Source organism: Passer domesticus, chromosome 3 (assembly GCF_036417665.1).
Source record: "Passer domesticus isolate bPasDom1 chromosome 3, bPasDom1.hap1, whole genome shotgun sequence".
NCBI lineage: Eukaryota > Metazoa > Chordata > Aves > Passeriformes > Passeridae > Passer > Passer domesticus.
In genome coordinates, this window is record NC_087476.1 from 15,842,766 (window position 1) to 15,861,988 (window position 19,223).

The window sequence follows — 19,223 nt, forward strand, 5'->3', positions numbered from 1 at the left end:
CTCTCCTGGGGGGGCTGCCAAGGCTCACACTAAGCTGTGAGCAACTACACCTACTGCAGCTCTCTCAGCAAAAGGTTTGCTTTCCACCAGCCGAAGGCTAGGAATCTGCAACTTCCCCCCTAGACACCTTTTATTCATCCCCAACAAAACCAAAATGATGTGTGGCCGAGGTATAACACCTCAGGCACACTCAGGTCTCCCAGCACATTCCCATACCCACATGCATCCTCTCTGTTTGCAGGCCAAGCAAGTTGCATTTGCTCATCCTGGGGGCTGGGAGCTCGCAGCCAGCTCCCTCAGTCTCCAGCTGACACACCCCAGCTCCCTCCCTTCCCACAGGGTTCCTTCGCTCGCAGTTCAGCTTGCTCCCCTCTCCCCAGCCCTCCCAAAGCAGCCTCCCAAAGACAGGAGCTGGAGTTCAGGGATCCCCCTTCATCCCTCTCAGCCTGGTTATCCATTTCTGTCCAGGCGAATGATTTTTATCCAAGCCATTGTTTTCTCTTTCCTGCCTGGTTTCTTTAGTTCCAGTACTGCCTCCTTTAAGCCTGCATTTCCAGTTAGCAACACAGAACCAGGCTGGGAAAGCAAATTGTAAGGGATAATCATTAAAAGAAACAAACAAACAAACCACCACCACCACCAAAAAAAAAACCAAAAAAAAACAAAAAAAAAAAACACCCACCAAAAAACCCACACCAAAAAACCCACCCCATCCCAAGTAAACCCAAACATTTTGGGTGCTTTCCCCCCACATTAAGAGCTATGCAGAAATTGCTGTGATAAAAGCACAGGGATCTCCTATCGGGGTGCTGGAGCACAGCAGGGAGCAGCAGAGGCTCCAGGCAGGCAGGGTGCTGGGGAAGAGCCTCCCCCGAGGTCTGGGCTTTCCTGTGTTCTCCAAATAATCTGACATGTTGAAGGTTGAATCCCACAAACGAGTTACGTCCAAGCCTTAAGTCAGTTGTTGCAGTGAGAATGAGTCGAAGGGTGTTTCACCATCCCCCTGCTCCTCCCTCCCAGCAAACTGGCACACTGCTCAGGTTTTTCTCTGCAAACTGCCAAACCACTATTAAACCTTAGACTCATGCCACTGGAGAGAGGAAACTATTTATAGAATAAAAAATTGAATGAGTTTGCTGGCCTAGGTTCATATTTGGTGACTTCAACAAGTTATATAAAGAGCAGATTTTAAACCACCTTTGCAGAATCCTTCTCAGGGTTTTCCCAGTTTTTCATGTTGTTTTTCTCTCCTCTGCTGATTAGCGCTGGGCATCATTCTGCAGGAGTGTTTTAATTGGTACATTTTAATGTTTTCTTTAGGTGAGAGTTCTTTGGCCTGGCCTGGCCTGAGGATCTTGCTCAGAGCCTTGCTGCAAGCAGTGGGATCCTGCACCCTCCTGAAGTCAAGTAGAATTCCCCTGTAGTATACTCACAGCCTGATAATGTGGTGATGATCATGGAAGGGATGGAAGATATTCCCTTCCTTCCCATTGTTTAGCATTTATAAAAGTTCTTAATAATAGATATGTTGTAAAAAGCACTACAACTTAACCTGACCTATTGTTAACAAAAGACCTGTCCTAAAAAATATGTCATGGCTTGCATAACAAATGCAGGATAGCATAGTCAAATATATAAATTGAAACTCAGAACTGAGCTGCCAGAAGCCTAGGAATCATGAGTGCTCAGTACTTCTGAGGACATTAGTTGTCCTCAAAATTGAGATGCAGACAGCTACCTGATAAAATATTGACTTTTTCAGCAACACAACTCTGAATATGAAGATCAACCTAAAGAATCCATTTATAATCCAAAGGAACAGAGAGACCTGCTGTCCCACTGAAAATAGCTCCTGCAGATTTCTGAGAACCCCTCATAAGATAATATCAGCCCTAGCTGCCAGCAAGAGCCAAGGTGTTTTAAATGCTTGTGCAGCATTTCCATGAAGCAGAGCTCTGGTTTGCAAGTGATGAGAAATAATCCACAATATAAACAGGGAAGTGTATCCCTATCAGCATGCAGTGCTGCTCTCAACTCATTAAGAAGAAGAAGGATTACTTTTCTTATTTCAAGACACATCACAGCAATATCTGACCTTTCGATTAGACAAGGTTCTGGTGCAATCTTCAAAAGCATTGCAATGCATTTGACATCTCCCAGAGCTGACATGCATTAGCTGCTGCAGAGTTTTATAAGACAGCAGCCTAGGGATGGTTTTGGCATCCCTGCCTACCTCAGGACCATATGGCACGACAGAAAGCAGTTTCTCAGGTCACATGGAAGGTGTGTCTTGTTTCCTCCGGTTAGCGGAGACAGGGAAGTGCCCCCTGGGGACCGTGTTTTAGTTGTAGTATTTCCTTTGTTGTAAACAACAAGTTATGCTTTGGAAAGGACCTGCTAAAATGATCTGGAGGGTGAAATGTGCTTTTCTTGTAGCTTGGCTAGGCTTGCCTTTGCCACCAGGCATCAGCCAGTGCACCTGAGTAAGTATCCAGCTCCCACAGCCTTTAATGATGCTTTTGAGTTAATTGACAGAGAATTAACACTCTAAGTGCAAGAAATCTGTTAATATGATCTCCTTTCTTTCATAATTGAGGTGGTTGTAACATTTAGGAACCTTAGATCTATAGGTGAAAGCTGAACTTCTAAACTGAGCTGAGAAGCGTTTCAGTCCTAAGGCTCAATGAGTGCTTCAGGTTTCAGCTAATGATTTCAGCTAAATGATGTGTTATAAATTTAAATATTGTGTAGGCATACACCAAAAAAAAACCTCAAAACGGGCAAGAAAGTGGCATTAAACAAAAGCAAGAAGTTGCATTAAGTGCAAAAGGAACAAAATTATACGGAGTGTTGTAATATTACTTAGATGTTAATGTTCAGTTTTAACAAGCTCTTAAGCAGTGCTTGATTAGATTAGGGATTAGCAGGGATTAGATCTAATTCGTGAATCAAACAAAACCTGAAAAACTCTATGAGAGAAATGTGGGCAGGAGGTTTTGGTAGCACATAAGTGGCATCCAGGCAGTGGGAGATGATGGGAGCAGGGGCTGTGTCCAACAGCCTCCCTCCTGAATCTGCAGCTGCTAAGGGTGAGCAAAGCTTTCCTGGCTGCACAAGTGCAATGCTGCATTACGCTCCAAATGCTTCTTCCTTAGAAACATCCCTGTGTCTTCTCCAGCTTCTGTACCTCTGGAAAGGGCTGATATTGGAGGCAGGGGCAGGACTCAATTCAGCAGTAACCTCATACCTGCAGGGGTACTGCCCCTGATAGACCTAGTACAGGCATGATAACAAAGTGATAGGAGCTTTACAAAGGTACTGTAGGCAGGGCATCACTGCCTGTTGCCCAGGCATTGCTTGAAAACACACAGGACTCCAGGTTATTGCCTTTAAATTGTTTACATCCTCCTAACAACTCACTGACACACCTGGGTGAGGCACCACTCTTCCACTACCAGACTTCAAGCTTTAATGGGGGCTCAGCATCTCTCAGGATGCGGAATGACAACAGAAGGAGAATTGTCAGGGTACTTTGTGACAAGGACAACACAAATTAGAGTGCAGGTTCTGTTGCCATAATTATAATGCCTTTTACAGGCATGATGCACATCCTTGAAATGCTTTGACAGAGATCAGATTTCAGTATAAAGTCCAGATTACTTTATGGCCCTAATTTCTCTATTCAATTAGATTGATACAAAAAGCTGCAAGGTGCCTGTTTCACTTCGCTTTCTTTCAGCAGCAAAAAGCAACAATTCCATCTATTTTCTCTAACAATGGGATGCACCGTTGTGGCCATATTCCTCCTTTCAGCTCAGAAGCTGGCTTAAAGCAGGTTTGGATAGTTTTGCCAGGCATTACAGAGGAAGTGTCAGCTTTGGACAATGCTTCAAAGGACAAATGCTTGAAGAAAGCAAACATCATTCAGAGCAGATCCATCCTGGCAGATGTATACCTGCAATATCATAGGAACTAAGCTTCTCCCAAATATTTGGCAGTGAAAGCTTGCAATCAAAATGGGGATGAGCTAATTACTGTACAAACAAGGCACACTGTCTTTAACATGCCTTAATATGTGTCACATCCTTCTGGAAGTGTGCTATGAAGTGTCTGTCCAGATTTGGGGAAACATGAATGGTAACATTCACCCAGGAAGGTAGACAATATGATGTCCTGAGTTCAGGGACCAAATCTACTGCTGGTCCTGACTTTTTCACCAGGGGAAGGGAACCTTTCCTCTCCCCATCCCTGAAAGAGAATAGAGTTGAACAGAGGGTATTTGTTCCCTTTCCTTGTAGAAACAGATTCCTAATCCTTCAATGGAAAGTGAAGGATTTCACTCCACGAGGCACACTCCCTGTTCTGCTGCAGGTTAACATTCACTAACATTATTATCCCTGTGCCTCAAGGTGGTGGCTTTGCAGTAGGCTCATGATCTGGTTAGTTCTCCTCCAGACCCAACCCTGACTGTGAAAAAATGTAAAGAATGTGGCAAAATGGAAAATGAGCAAGCTCCTACTGTAAGGGATGACCCAAGAGAGTGATTTTTGTCTTTTCCTTTCCATCCCTCACTCCAGCTAGATGGGTGTCAGAGACAGGAGTTATGTACAGTGCATTTCACAAACTTGCTTTGAGTTTAACAGCATCAAGATGAACACTCAGTACACAGTAAACAGTGGTAGCCATGTCCAGCTGGGAGTGGTAACTCCTGCTCCAGAGCACTCAGAGATCTGCTTCAGCCTAAGGACTGGCACAACAGGGGAACTACAGCTAAAACACTAATACAGGAATGGAAAGGGCAGCACTGCACAGTCAGATGTATCTCAAGTCAAGGAGCCATGAGTTTTTCCACCTCCCTTTTGGCCTTCTGAGAGACGAGAGACCAATGCCACTGAAGGAAGAACATCACTCTTTCCTTCTCCATGGATCCTTGTAGGACAGCTTGTAGAATAGTGTTAACTAGGCTTGCTCCTGCAATTCATTGTTTTTACTGCAAACTGGCAAAGATTTAAAGCCATTCTGCAGGCAGATTCAGTAACCTGTTGGAGGAGCCTAACCCTTTCAGGATAACAGGAAGTGGACCCTTCTTCTGAAAATATTCCATATTCTTCTACTGACATCCCAACATATTTTGCCAGTTACCTGTTTTTTGCTGCAGCCATTACCTGCCTTCTTGCATTTTGGCAAAGAGCAAAGTGCTGGTCTTCAGTATTCTAGCTGGTGGCAAGCTGATTTACCACCAGAATTCCATACTGAAGTCTGGAACTGATGGCCTTTTGAGAAGCCTGCCTCTTGCCCTAGCAACTGCTTAGTGCAGAAAAAACCACAGATGAGTGATAGAGAGGGATAGTTAGGACCCTTACTGTGACAAAAATAGATAAATAGAGCAAGACTTCAAGGATGGTGCCAGGGCCTACTACAGTACACTATTACTAAGACCTGACTGTGCTCTGGTTCTCAGTCCCAGCTGGAGCATCTCTCTGTGTTGTAGACAGGAAGGTACCATTCCAAAGGATGGGGCACTGGAACAGGTTGTTCAGAGAAACTGTGGATGCCTCATCCCTGAAGGTGTTCAAGGCCAGGCTAGAAAGGGCTTTGATTAATCTGGTCTAGTGGAAGGTGTCCCATGGCACTATTCCTGACATAGGCCAGGATGTCATTGGTCTTGGCCACCTGGGCACACTGTGGCCCCATGTTCAGCTGCTCCCAACCAACACCCCCAGATCCTTTTCACTAGAGAAGCTTTCCAGCCACTCTGCCTCCAGCCTGTAGCACGGCATGGAGTTGCTGAGACCCAAGTGCAGGAGACCCAGCACTTCATTTTGTTGACCTTCATTCCTGGCCTCAGCCCATTGATCCAGCCTGTCCAGATCCCTCTGCAGAGCCTTCCTGCCCTCCAGCAGACTCACACTCCCACCCAAATAGATGTCATTGAACTGTCTGAGGGTGCACTCAATCCCCTTGTCCAGATTGTTGATGAAACTTGTTGCCTCCTCCTGAGCTGACTGCCCAGGTGATAGGGCATTATTACATCTGTCAAAAAAAAAATCAAAGCTAAAGGAAAACCACAACAGTTGGAAGGTAAAGTTCTTTTATTCTAAAAGTGCTTACTGTAAACAGAGGAAGAAAATTTCTAGAGATGTGTTGCTGGCTTACAGTTTAATTGGTGCCCTCAGTTTTGAGGCAGCATAAATCATTATTATGAGGGAAACTGCTGAGGTCAGGCTATTCAGACACTTGCTAAAGGAAAGCAATTTTGAGTGTTGCTATAGGGAAATCTCTGCAGCTTTCCTGTAGTACTTTACACTGACTGGGTTGAATTAAATTGACTTATACCAGAAGTATTGCTGTCCCTTAGCATGAAGATTGCTCATTGACACAGCTCTCTGGTGGTGCTCAGACTGGGAGGGAGTGTGCTTGTGCCTAGGGCCTGGTGTTCTGGAGGAATAGGATGCATTTTTCCTTCTCTGTCCTTATCCTCATTTTAAAAAATCCAGTTTTGCCTGCTTGCAACAAGTTTGACAGTGAGATCCTTCAAACTGAGGGCAGCCCTACATATGCCCATTTACTAATTTGCCTCATGCACATTGCCACCCCATACCAAAAGCAGCCATCAACCTTCCTAACGGAGACACACACAACCCCTGAGGCCTCTCCCAGTTCACAGTCTTGTACCCTCTGCTTTTTCCCTGGCTATCTAGGAATCCATGCCATGTTTAATAAATTTCTCCTTGAGTTATCAGAAAAGAACTGCCTTTAGACAACTGCCTTTAGGCTCAGGGAACAAGGAAGAATTTGGAAAGATTAAATTCTTGTAGCTTCAGGTTTGTTTAGGTCTGGACAGAGTCTGTGAGAAAGAAGACCTAAAGGAAAAGGCTAAAGGACAACTGCACTAGGTTAACATTGTAAATTGGAAAGTAACTTCTTGGTTTTGTCCTTTGTGTGTCCCCAGATCACCAGTGTGATAAAGAGGAGACAGAAGAGTGTAATACCCTATAGCACAACAACTTTGGGGGATCCTGGAGGGGCAGATAACTTTCCTGAAGTTCATGGTTTTAATACTCTTAACTGCTTTTCAGATGCTTAGTAATGTAGTTTTGCTTAGTGTTTATGTGCTCCCTGCTATTTAATTTTTAAAAACCCCACTGAAAATGTATTTCCTTTCCACAGAAAGTGCAATTAATTCTGCACATAAAATAAGGTAAAAGGTACACATGAATCATGACAATAGTATTCCATACACAAGAAGATATGGTGGTTTATATAAAGACATATCTGTAGTTCACAAGTGGCTCTTTGAGCCATGCCAGGAGCACAATGCATTTCTAACTTGATGGCCCCAAGAATGTATAGCATTTCTGTGAGGCTCCTCTTCTGCCTACTCAGGGTGTGTATCCTCTACCTTTTCCCACATCTACACAATACCCTCTTGCTTATTTTTCCCTTACAAAGTTGCTGCAAGAGTATTTCTTCTTGCACTACTTCCACCTCAACATCAGTGCTGTCCATTCAATCATGATTCATCCAAATCATATTTCATAGTCCTTCTAAAGCTACCCAGGCCACAGGATAGGGGGCTGTTTTGCTATCTGTGTGCAGGACAAATGACTGAAATGAAGCAGCATCCTCTGAATAAGCAGAATAGCTCTACAGAAGACATCAGGATTAGGCTGATTTGCTCCCATAAGGATCTCTGCTGTGTCTTTTGTTTATCTACAAAATGTACCCTGCACATCCAATTAAAGCTTCTTCAAGCTTGGGACCTTGGAACTGATCTTATTTAATACTTTCATTAACAACCTTGGCAAAAGAAAATTAAAACATGCTAATGAAACGAGCATATCACAAGATTCAAAGGCTGGGTCAGTGCAGAGGAAGATCAGAGTATTGCACAGGTAGGCTAAGAGTAAAACAGACTAAAACTGAAGATCATAGAGTATAAAATCATGTATTTAGGGATTAACACCAGAATTTCTGCTAAAAACTTAGAAGCCCCATAATTTAGCAGCCAACTAGGAACACCTTATATTTTCACATAAGCACAATCATCCTTATTAAGGTGATGCAGGGCTGAAAAAGCAGTTTGATGCCAAGAAGTATGAGTTACTTTCACCAGTAAAAAAGTTATTGTGCTAGTACTAAAAGTCTTATGAGGATCTTGCTGGGATATTCTAAGGAACTGGGGATATTTTTTTTTTTGTTGAACAAAGACAAATTTAGGCTCAAGAGGTATTGAGGCTGTTTTGGTGGAAGGAAGCAAGTAGATACAAATGGACTAGCATTTGGGTTTAGGCTGCACTTGCACAAGCAGCATGAGTGAATTGTAAGGTAGAATGTGAGGCAGATATAGGCAACCAGACATGCTCCTGCCTTGAAATGTGCACAGAATTTGTTCTCATGCTTCAGTGAACAAGCACAGAGCCTTCCAACATCCCCTGCACTGCCTTCCCCCAGCATACTTCTGCTGTTCATAATTAAAGGCAAACCTGAGAGGGGAGACAGGCCTGCAGGAACAACTCCCTCAGAAGCTGCCATAGCAAAATGTGGAAAACTGATGTGGATCTTCCTTGCCAAATTGGACTAGACATAGCCATCTCCTTCCAGCTAATGAAACACGTCTTTTTGTTCCCATTTCTCAGCTGTGGCTCCTATCCTGGTGTTTTGATATTTGATCCCATTTTTCCCCATCTGCTCATATATTCTCTCCTCCTTCACCCCAACCTATTCCCTCTGCAAGTTGCCTATGTGTGTCTGAGGGATGAGATGAACTACAGAAGGGAATGTCTCACATCAGGCTCCCGTGCTGCAACATGGGCATTAAGGAGCTCTTTTGCAATGAAGCAGCATCAATAATTCAGCAACATGAGAAGAGTGCAAAGCCCATGGCTGAGTTGGAGCCAGGCAATCATTCGGGAATGTAAAAGTTGCCAGGAACTAAGTATTCCTATGTCGAAGCTTTGGGAATATAACAGCAAAGAAAGCAAAGTTTCCAGGGATTGTGGACTTCCGCACTCCCTCCTGCATGCTGACTGACAAGCTGTGCACAGAAATACATCTCTCCAGTAATGACTACAAAGACTGATGGAAGGAGAGGAAAAAACACAGAGCAATGGAGTCTGCAGGGCACAGCCTCAGCCACTCGCAGAGAGCCCAGCACAGCCCCCTTTCCTCTGCCCACCCACAGGGTCAGCAGCTAGCCGGGGCAGCCTGGGGTGCTCTGACCCACACAACAAGTGCTTGGCTCTGAGGCTGCAGGAAACACTCATCTGTGGGCTCCGCTCTTTCAACTCCTACAGGTTTCTTGGAGACTTTGAGACTCTGATGCCACCACAGCTGCTCACAGCATATTTTTTTCTTATCCAAACTGGTTCAAACTTCAAACTATGCTGAAGTCTACGGGGCAAGATTTATTTGTCCACCTTCTCAGATGCATCAAGTTGTGCTATGGTCACTGATACAAGCCAAAACGTGGGAATACAGGCTTTACTTTTCACTCAGGTTAAACTGCATGGTGCCTAAAGATGTAAGCTACTGCTGAATGTCTTGATTAAGGGTATGGAAAAGGGTGTGAACAGGGCAAGTTTACAAGTGACACAATGTTATCTGACAGTCAAAACAGAACTCTGAGACAAGGTTGTGGAAAACCTTCATACAGACCTAACAAATGCTGGTTGAATGGACAACACAAAACAGAAGAAATGCCATGTTATCAAATATAGTCTAGGACAAAATGATTTAAGTATTGACTTGGTCAGCAAAGTAAGACATGTGCACAATATTCAGTGTCATTTTATAAAGCTGACAGAATATCAGAAAGAATTGTACTGAGAAAAGTCCTGAAAGCATTAAACCACTGTTTAAATCAATAGTCTCACCTTGCAAGCAGTGTCCAGTACCAAGTCTCCCATTGCAGATATATGAGAAAATAAAGAGTCCACAGAGGTGTAGCTGAAGAATTTCAAAAGTAAGGACAGACTAAATGAGATGGTACAAATCCTACAACGGGCTTACAATAAAAAATCTTCAAAGAATCAATTAAATACAAAATACACACATTCAAAACAGGCAACATTTTTCTCTGATTTACACCAGACAAAAATCAGGCCTTATCCTTTTAAAGTGAATCAAAAGGAGCTCTGTGAAAGCAACATTAAATGACTCTTGATGACAATCGCCCTACTTATCACACCCTGCAACTACTGTTCCTTCAAACAAATTAAATGGCTGTGTGCCAAGACTAACAATAAAACAATTGCATCAGAAATAAGGAATATTCCTCTCCACCTGAAAAAAAGTATGACTTTGAATTAAAGTACATAAGCATGATGCAAAAGGGGAAAATGTAGAAAATTCAGTCCCCTAGCAAATGCCACTTTATACAGTATGAAATGGAGCCCTTCATACAGGCCTGATGGTCATTCATGTGCTTTCTGAGGGAACATAACCTGCTCATAATTAATATGTAATGTTTGTCTTGATCCATTAGGAGTAATCTTCAGCCATTATAAATATCCATCAATTTTTTCTCATATTTGTAGACTTTGGCTTATGTTCAGCCTACTTCATTTTATTTAGTTGCTTAAGGATCTGGAAACAGATACTTTCAGAATCTCAGTGAGATGGGAAGAATCATTCCCTGGAAGTTTTTTCCACAAGTTACACAGGATGCTGGGGCTGCTATGCTCAAAAATCCAGTAACTACATCTATTGGAGAGAAATCCAACTCTGTCTTTCTGTGGAGTATCCTAACAAAGTCTTGGAAAACAGAACTGACATTTACAGTATACACACTTCTCTTTATCTGTAAGAGAGATCTTATTTCAGCCTTTCAGTATATACAGGGGACTTACAAGAAATATGGAGAAGGACTTTTTACCAGGGCCTGAGCAACGGGACAACAGTTTTAAACTGAGAGTTTAGATCAGACATAAGGAAGACATTCTTTACGAGGAGGGTATTGAAGCATTGGTATGTGTTATCCAGAGAAGTTGTGGATGCCCCACCCACGGAAGTGTTAAAGAACAAGTTGGATGGGGCTTTAAACAACCAGGTCTAGTGAAAGATATCCCTGCCCATGGCATGGTGGCACTTTCATTCATACTATAGAAGCATGGGGTTTGATTCTTTTTCCCATGAGAAAAATTTTGCAATCTTCTTCAGGGTAAGAATTCCTGAAGAGTTTGACAGAGCAGGACATTTGTTTCCTACCTAGCTGTGATGACAGTAACATGGGTACAATAAAGCAAGCTGGTCAACCAGTACTCCTTCAATATCACATCCAGGAAAGTAAGATACCATTCCTCCTGGAAAACATTTTAATGAAATAGCTAACAAAGGTGGTAATCTGTGACAATAGAAAAAAAACCCTAAGAAATATCTGATACATTTAATATAACATTTTATGTTATATTTCCCCTTATATTTCCAAAATTTTCACCTTAATTATCTTATTATTTTAATGACCCATGCATAGCTTTTAAGCTCAGGTAAATATGTATAGAAACATTGTATTTAAAAAGGAAATAAGGCCAATTCATAGAAATGCCTGTTTTTAAGAAGAGGAGCAATGCTAACTACATAACATTCACATACACTTTACTGAAGGTTACACAAACAACACTTTGATGAACGCCATAAAGGAGCAGAATTAAATAAATACTGGCATTTGCTTACAGCTGTTCTGTGTGCTCTATCTGGAAGTCTCCAGTGTTCAAACACATGGAAATTAGATGTGAAAACTCCTCCCAGCATCAATGTTTAACACTGTGAACATCTAGCACCTTCAGACTGAACTCCTCATGTACTCAGCCATGGATCAGGACCACATCTGAATCTCCCTGCTCAGACGTGTAACTCCTGCTGCAGAAGTGGCTTCATCTGCCAACATCAGCATGTTACCATGCTCTCCATGTTCCAAGCATAGCTTCTCACCTCAACAGAAATCTCTGCTCCCTCATACACAGTAGAACATGAAAATAGGAAAAGGGAGGTTGCATCTCTCCTCTGGTTTTTCTGGAAGGCAAAACCTCCCACTGGTAAGCTCAACCCACCAATGCAGGAGGCAACCCCACACTCAGCCACTTCTTTCCCTTGTCTGAAGCTTTTTTCCTTTCTTGTAGCTCCATGGACATTCACCCTGCGTACCTGAAACTTCCCACAACATTAATGCAAGTAATTAAGTGATATAATTTGCATTACCACAGGCCATCATTAAGTAGTTTGCCTATAATGATGGCAGACAAGTACAACAGTGATAAAATATTTCAGTAAAGCAAAGATGCAGTATGTTAACTGCCAAAATTAATTCACTTACTAAAGATGTATGAATAGTGCCCTGTTCTTGGCTTGTCAAAGGGCATTTCAGCCTAAAATATATATATGCATATGCTATGCCCATCTTCCACTAAATAATTATTTTATTCTACATATAAATCACTATTAATAGTGTACCAGATAGAAAATCATAAGCAGTGAGACATTTAATACGTGTTTTTCACAGTCCACAGACTTCTGATTTTTGTATATGGAAGACAGTGCTGAGTGCCAATTAAACTCATAATCAAGAACCTTGTCATTAGAAATCGTATGGAAAAATTCAATACATACACATCCTATTGCCACATTATGCTGATGGAAGAGCATGAACTTTTCCATACCAAAATATCTCACCTTTGAACAAATTTCTGAGGGCTACCACACAATTAATTTCAGTCTGTAAAATTCAGATGAGAAAGGATAGTTATAGTACATCTTGCCACAGGTATCTCTACTTAACCACTTGACTGCCTTCTTTCCATCAGTATCTTTTTTGTCTTCTCCCTTGCCTTACTTTATTCTTATGGCTGTTCTACACTGGGAATAGTCTGATAATCATAGTTTGTTTTTATTGCTTCCCTAGCATGCACTGTATTTCAGAATAAAAGTGGCTTTCTTTATAGAATGGAGTTTCCATGTAAGGAATTACCTGTTTACTTATAGTTTACAGGTATAACTATCTATTCACAATTCCTTTACCAGTCAGTTTACCTGTATAGATGAATGCTTGACCTTCAGACATCCATCAGTCTTAATATTATATGACACAGAACAAAAAAGTACATTTAGATTATACAGAGAAACAATACTAGTACATTCAGATCAAATGCTTGTCTATTTTTCAAACTGTTAATTGATACAGTATGAGATATTACCTCTCTGCACCATCTTTGCCTGCTGGCATCCCTAGCCCATCACAAAACCAACAGGAATGGCCTGCAGTAACCTGCCTGCAGTGACTTGTCTGCAAGACCCAAGGCTTTCTCAAATCATGCTCCCAACTACAACTCCAATGCCCCCTCTCCTGTCCTGCTGTGTCACCTGGCTGACTGATGCCCCTTCTCCCATTTGAATAACATGCTCTTACAGCAATTGCAGAGGAAAGAGAAGAAGAGAGAAAAAACAAGAAGTGTAGAGGTCAAACACAGACAGAGCTCTCCCTGAATTCACTAAACCTTTACGAAACCTGAAGCCTTTCCAAGTACCAGTGCATCTTCATGCATTTTGGTCTTATTCCCTAGTGCCCCTTTCCCTTCCAATACTTCTCATTCACTAAAAGGCACACTAAATGTGTGCAGTGTTAGTGCTCTCTGACCTCTCATATCATTTTTGCCTTGCACATCCATCCTCACTGCCTATTTCTCATTTGTCAATGATGACCATTGGCAAAACGGCAGAAGAACCAAAAATCTATACCAGGCTATTGCAATGCAGATGTTTTCTGAAACCAGCAATCTCATAGCACTACAATAAACTGTTAATGGACGAGCAATTTTAATGGTCCACTCCCATAAACTGGGTAATTTTTCTTAGATAAAAGCAAGACATATAATTAGAAAAGGGAACTAGTTACTTGTAATGAAAGAATAATCAAATCACTATTAAAAGGACATGAGCTACATTTGTCTTAATTCTAGGGGCCCTCCTGTTGCCTTCAGAGAGGAGAATAAAATTTACTTGACAATCTGAGTGACTTCTTCCAGTTGTGTTTGTTCATGAAAAAGGGGACCTTTTATCACCCTTTAGCAGAGCAAGTTGCATATAACTGAACAAAAGCCATTAAAAGGCTATTTGCTTCATTTCCATAAAAAAAAGGACACACCTCAACTTTGAGGGACACCAGGAACTCCAGCTGGCTCCTGTCCTCCCACTTGTAAAAGTCAGTGAAAGTAAAAGAGTAGCCCACAGAAATCTGCAAAAGCTTTTTGTCCAGCTAGACCAGTGCAGGGTATTCCTGGAGAGGAATCCATACGGGACTCCACCATGTGTATCTTGGCAGCTGCAGCACAGTGAGGTCCCAGGACTTTGGATCTACTTCACAAGTGATTCACTGGACCTGCTTAGGACCAAAACAGACAAACCTGCATTTTAATGCCAACAGCACAAAAAAGGAAATGCTTCTGTTTAGCCAGCATCCTCCTTCCCTCCCTCACAGGCCCATCAGGAGGAAAGGAAAGCTCTCTGAGCTCTCTGGCTCACCCAGGTAACACAGGCTTGACTCTGTTCCCCAGAGCCCACTGCACTCTCCAGTACCACATGCCACAGAAGGAAAGGACACAGAGAAACCCTGTCATGTTCAATAAGGTTATGTATACTGCACCTCCCAATACTAGTGGAATCTAATATCAGTTACTGAAATGGTAGGAGGGAAGAGTGTCAGACAAAGGCTGAACACTCCTATCAACCAAGATCAGTAGCTGCCTCAGCACATCAGACTGCAGCAGCATTTACCTTGCAGCAGATATCAATATTAATCAATACCATCCTTCACAAGCAATGACCAAACCAGTCCCAGTATGGAGATACACTTATCCTGAAGCCACTTAAACCAGACAAATGGCACTCAGCAGCAAAAGTGAGGTTCAGCACCATCCTCCCATGCTGACAGTCACCTTCCTAACCCAAGTATTCCTTGATCCCTCTTCTCCCAGCAGAAGAAAACTATTTGCATAAAACAGCACCCACCATTTGCTACACATTCATCACCATCTTCAGAGGCTTGTCCTCTGGACAATTACACCAGCAATGAGCAAGCCATGCAAGTATTTTCAAAAATTTAAGAAGTCCTGTAGCCTCCTCACAGCACAGTACTGACAGAATATGGAATCAGGCTACTGTTTAAAGAGCTTGATCCCACTGACTCACATTTATTTGTCACTTAACTGGACTCTGATGATGCTTTAGCCTCTTAAATGGATGACTTTCTATTTTTAATGTAAGAGCACTCATGCCACCCTCTAGCACCTTTAAGATATGAGAAAAAAATACAAGGGTAACAAGAAATCTTATCCTTTCATTCCTAAGTCCCCCAACCAAGTGCAAGATAAACAAATTTAAGTACATTTAGAAGAGTCATGACCACTGGTTTAGTTCCTCTCCAAAGGCTTAAATACACATCAGTCTATATGAACACACTTAGAATGTTTTTCATGTTTTAGCTAGAATGGTTTAGCTGTTTTTCACAGAGAAAATCAGAGGGAATTCCAGTTTTGTCCAGGATGACACACTTTATTACAATTTGATTATCAAAGAATTCCAACACTTGCAACCATCAGAGGCACCTTTAAACTCTTCAAGAAGTTGGCAAGATGGAAGCTAAGTCTTACACTGGTTTCATGGAAAATTAACCAAACATGGAAAACATAAAGAGAAAACTCGATTTTAAAACCTTCAACTGTCATCTTAAAATTCACCTGCAGAATTTCCTTAAGACTCCAGCTCTCAGATAAGACTGCTAAATGTGTAGGCTTCCTAAGCAAGTCTTCTTCTCTGCCCAGAAGTTTTAGTAAAAGTTGGAACAACAAAGGAAGGGCAGAGGGTGCAGATACAGAAAGAATGACAGCAGGGGAACAAGTGTACAGGCAGCAGCTGAGCAGAAGGCAGGAATCAGAAGGCAATGAGATGGGATAGCAGTGTAAATGAGGGGGCTGATAATAAGGAGATTACAGGAAGAGAATGGGAGCAAGAGAGAACAAACCTTAACCACCAGAACACAGGGCCTTAATAAACATAAAATATGTTCTCTTGCCACTAAGTGAACAGACACAAGACAAGTTGTAAAGAATCTCCATCCCACTCAAGGCAGAACACAAAATGAGCAAGTTTTTCTACTGCTACCCATGACAGGACTATTTTGGATAGCTAGGAGCATGCTGCATATCCAAAGAGCTCGCTCACACTGTTGTTCAGTGGTAGTCTGGGTAAACCCCATGACAGAAGTCTGTTTTGGGGGGTTGTTTGTTTGTGTGCTTAGCTTCATTCACAGTGCTATATGTTTGCTTGGTGAGATGCCACTTTGACCTGCTGTGGACCTGTTGTACAGACAGTAGGAAAGAAGCTCCTGCCTCTACCATCTCAACCTCCTTTGCTGTAGAGATGGAAAGCATTTGATGAAGGGGCCTGGTGCTGCTGAGAAAAAACAAGAACAGTCTCATAGCAAATAACAGAGGCTCTAGGAAACTGTTTTCTAACTCTGTTGTAAAGTTCACACGTAAGTCTGAGGAATGTGCATTATATATATTCCTCATTTTTCTCCCACACCCTAATTGAGTAATTTGTGGTGTGAGCTGCTAAGATGCTGAATGTGAGTAGGTGCATCTGAAGTCAGTGGGAGGTGGACTTTCTCTACATGCAAAGTAGCATAAAGCATTTACCACCCTGGAAATGAAGGTCTTTGATATGGTATTTACCACTTGGGAAATTAAGGCTTAAATTTATTCATATAGGTAACCAGAAGTGCTGATATTTTTAATTTCCTGCAGATTGATGCCAACCATTTCATAGTGGTGACAAGGGTAAAGTCCTTAATGGTCAGTAAGATTATAGCACTCCTGAAATGCTCTACAGGAAATTAGGTTTTTTAATTCAATAAAGGATAATGTTATGCAGTAAACTGTACATTAAAGTACACATGGACTAAGCATGTATAACTATATGTAATAAGCAATAAAAGAAACATAGATTTGGAAAGCTTCTGGAGCTTATTCTCCTGCTATCCCAGGCAACTACATCCCATAAGCACTTTTATAAACTCATCAGGCTCTGCTCTCTAAGTGGATGGGCTTCCTGCTCTCAGCACAGGGAAACTGTCTCATGGCCTCATTGCTCTGAAAATTCCAAATCTTCTAAGTTACAGTCTAAATTAATTACTGACCATTTTACACACATTTGTCTTCCATTTAAACAACAATTCTATATCCATGCCATTAACTCTGCCTTTGAGACAACATCAAATCTCCTCTTAACATTTATTTTTCTCATCTAAACACAAGAAATTCTTCAAGCCCCTTCTCTGAAAAGCTCCCCAAAGGACAACATCCCTACTCAGCAACAGGATTCTTCTGGGGAAATAAGCTTATGGCTATGTGATTAAAATTGATATTGCTGGGCCAGCTTATGGCATGTTAGCCCACAAGACCCAAGACTGAAAAGCAAGGAGCACAGAGGGGGTTTGAAGGCAGAAACACACAGGCCACAGAGCTGCTCTGCACACATACATCAGACTCTGCATTGGGCATGGAGCTCAGACCACATCCATCACCCTGCTCTGTGCACACAAACTGCTCTGCCCAGCACTTCCCAGCTCTTAACTTGTTCTGTATTTCTGTATGCAGCCTCTCAACAGGGAGAGAGACAGGAACTGTTAGGAGGGTAATTCTTAATATCTTCCCCTTTCTGAGGTGAATCAGTGAAGGAAGTAGCCTCAATTAAGTCAGCTGTCCTTCCTCAAATAAAACACACCCATGCCGTATAGGTGGAATGGTTAGTTGATAGAGATATGGTGCTAATAAAAAAGGTATTGTTGCACAATTGATCAATTTTGGTCTTTACTTCATGTAAATTAAGATAATTAACAGGGACTAATGAAAATGAGAACATATCCTACTAACAAGGAAGAATAAATGGGCATCCTAAAACTACAGCAAGTTACCAAGAGGTAACTTCTGGGGGAGACACAGAGTTGTTTCTGAGCTTCGTTACATTTGAAAAGGTTGTTATATATTGTTCTATTTTTTTAAATAAAGCAATGTTTCCCAAACTCAAATGACAGAGTGTCTTGTTCACAGTAGAGCTCGAATTTCCACATACATAATCCCAGTCCTAGTCCAAACACAGACCAGGAGCTTTATGAGTTGAGACAGTAACATCCTGAGATTGATTCAGAGAATTCATCATCCCATCTGGATGCTGAAGTTCCTCAGTATGACTATATTTGGTGATGCTGAAAACAAAGGTGAGAAATCTCATCACTTGGTGCACAGAGCTGGTACTGCACAGACATGGGAGAACCTGACCTCGCCTGAGCCCTGATTCACCAGACGCATTTGACCCAATTCTGCACGGCAAGACCAACAACACAAACCCACCGTGTCCTTACCGCATCCTCTCAGGCAGCGTGAGTGCACACAAGCATCTACTCAGCCAATCTTTTGGGCCTACATATGGGTCTAGGTGCCTCACCTTTATCCAGCCACGGGCGGCTAACACGCTACTGCGGTGTGTCAGAGCAAGGTCTGACCTCTGAGGAACTGAGGGGACAGCAAGAGGATGAAAGCAACCAAGTATGCTGACGGTTGCTTATGGGAAACGCTGCCTTCACCCGCGTGGGGCTCCGGGAACACGAAGCCCCGCAGTGCCCGTGCGAGGCCCGCCCGGCCCCGGCCCCGGCCCCGGCAGCGCGCGGGCCCCGTGCGCTCCGCTCCGCTCCGCAAGGGCCGCACGGCCGCTCCCAGCCCTGCCGCAGGGCCGGCCGGGCAGGGCAGGGCCGGGCTCGCCGCCCGCTGCTGCGGGAGCTGCCGCCCGCCGGCGCTGCGGGGAGCGGCGGCCCGAGGGCGCGGCCGCCCGCGGGCGGAACAACAGCCGCCGTGGTGCGGCCCGGGCACCGCCTCGCCCCGCCGGCACGGGCACCGCCTCGGCCGGGCCCTCCCACAGGGAGCCCCGGGCCCCCTCCCGCCACTTCCCCCGTCCCCATCCCCGTCCCCGTCCCCGTCCCCATCCCCGGTCCCGGTCCCGGTCCCGGTCCCCTTCCCCTTCCCCTTCCCGGGCCCGGGCGGGGGGGAGCGGAGGGGGGGGGGGGGGGGGGGGGTTGTAGCGGCGTCACCATGGCGACAGTGACGTCACCCCACCCTGGATCTCATTGGAGGAAACCCCGTGGCCCCAGCCGCAGCCCACGGGCCCAGCCGAGCTCG

At 43.4% G+C, this 19,223-nt stretch overlaps 1 long non-coding RNA gene across 1 annotated transcript; it reads right to left on the minus strand.

Moving 5' to 3' along the window:
• Positions 1 to 6,074: 6,074 nt before the first annotated feature.
• LOC135296061 (uncharacterized) lies at positions 6,075 to 14,495 on the minus strand. Its single transcript, XR_010358114.1, has 2 exons — positions 11,209 to 14,495; positions 6,075 to 9,948 (listed from the first exon to the last, which is right to left on the minus strand). It is a non-coding gene; the product is annotated as an uncharacterized LOC135296061 (long non-coding RNA).
• Positions 14,496 to 19,223: the final 4,728 nt, after the last annotated feature.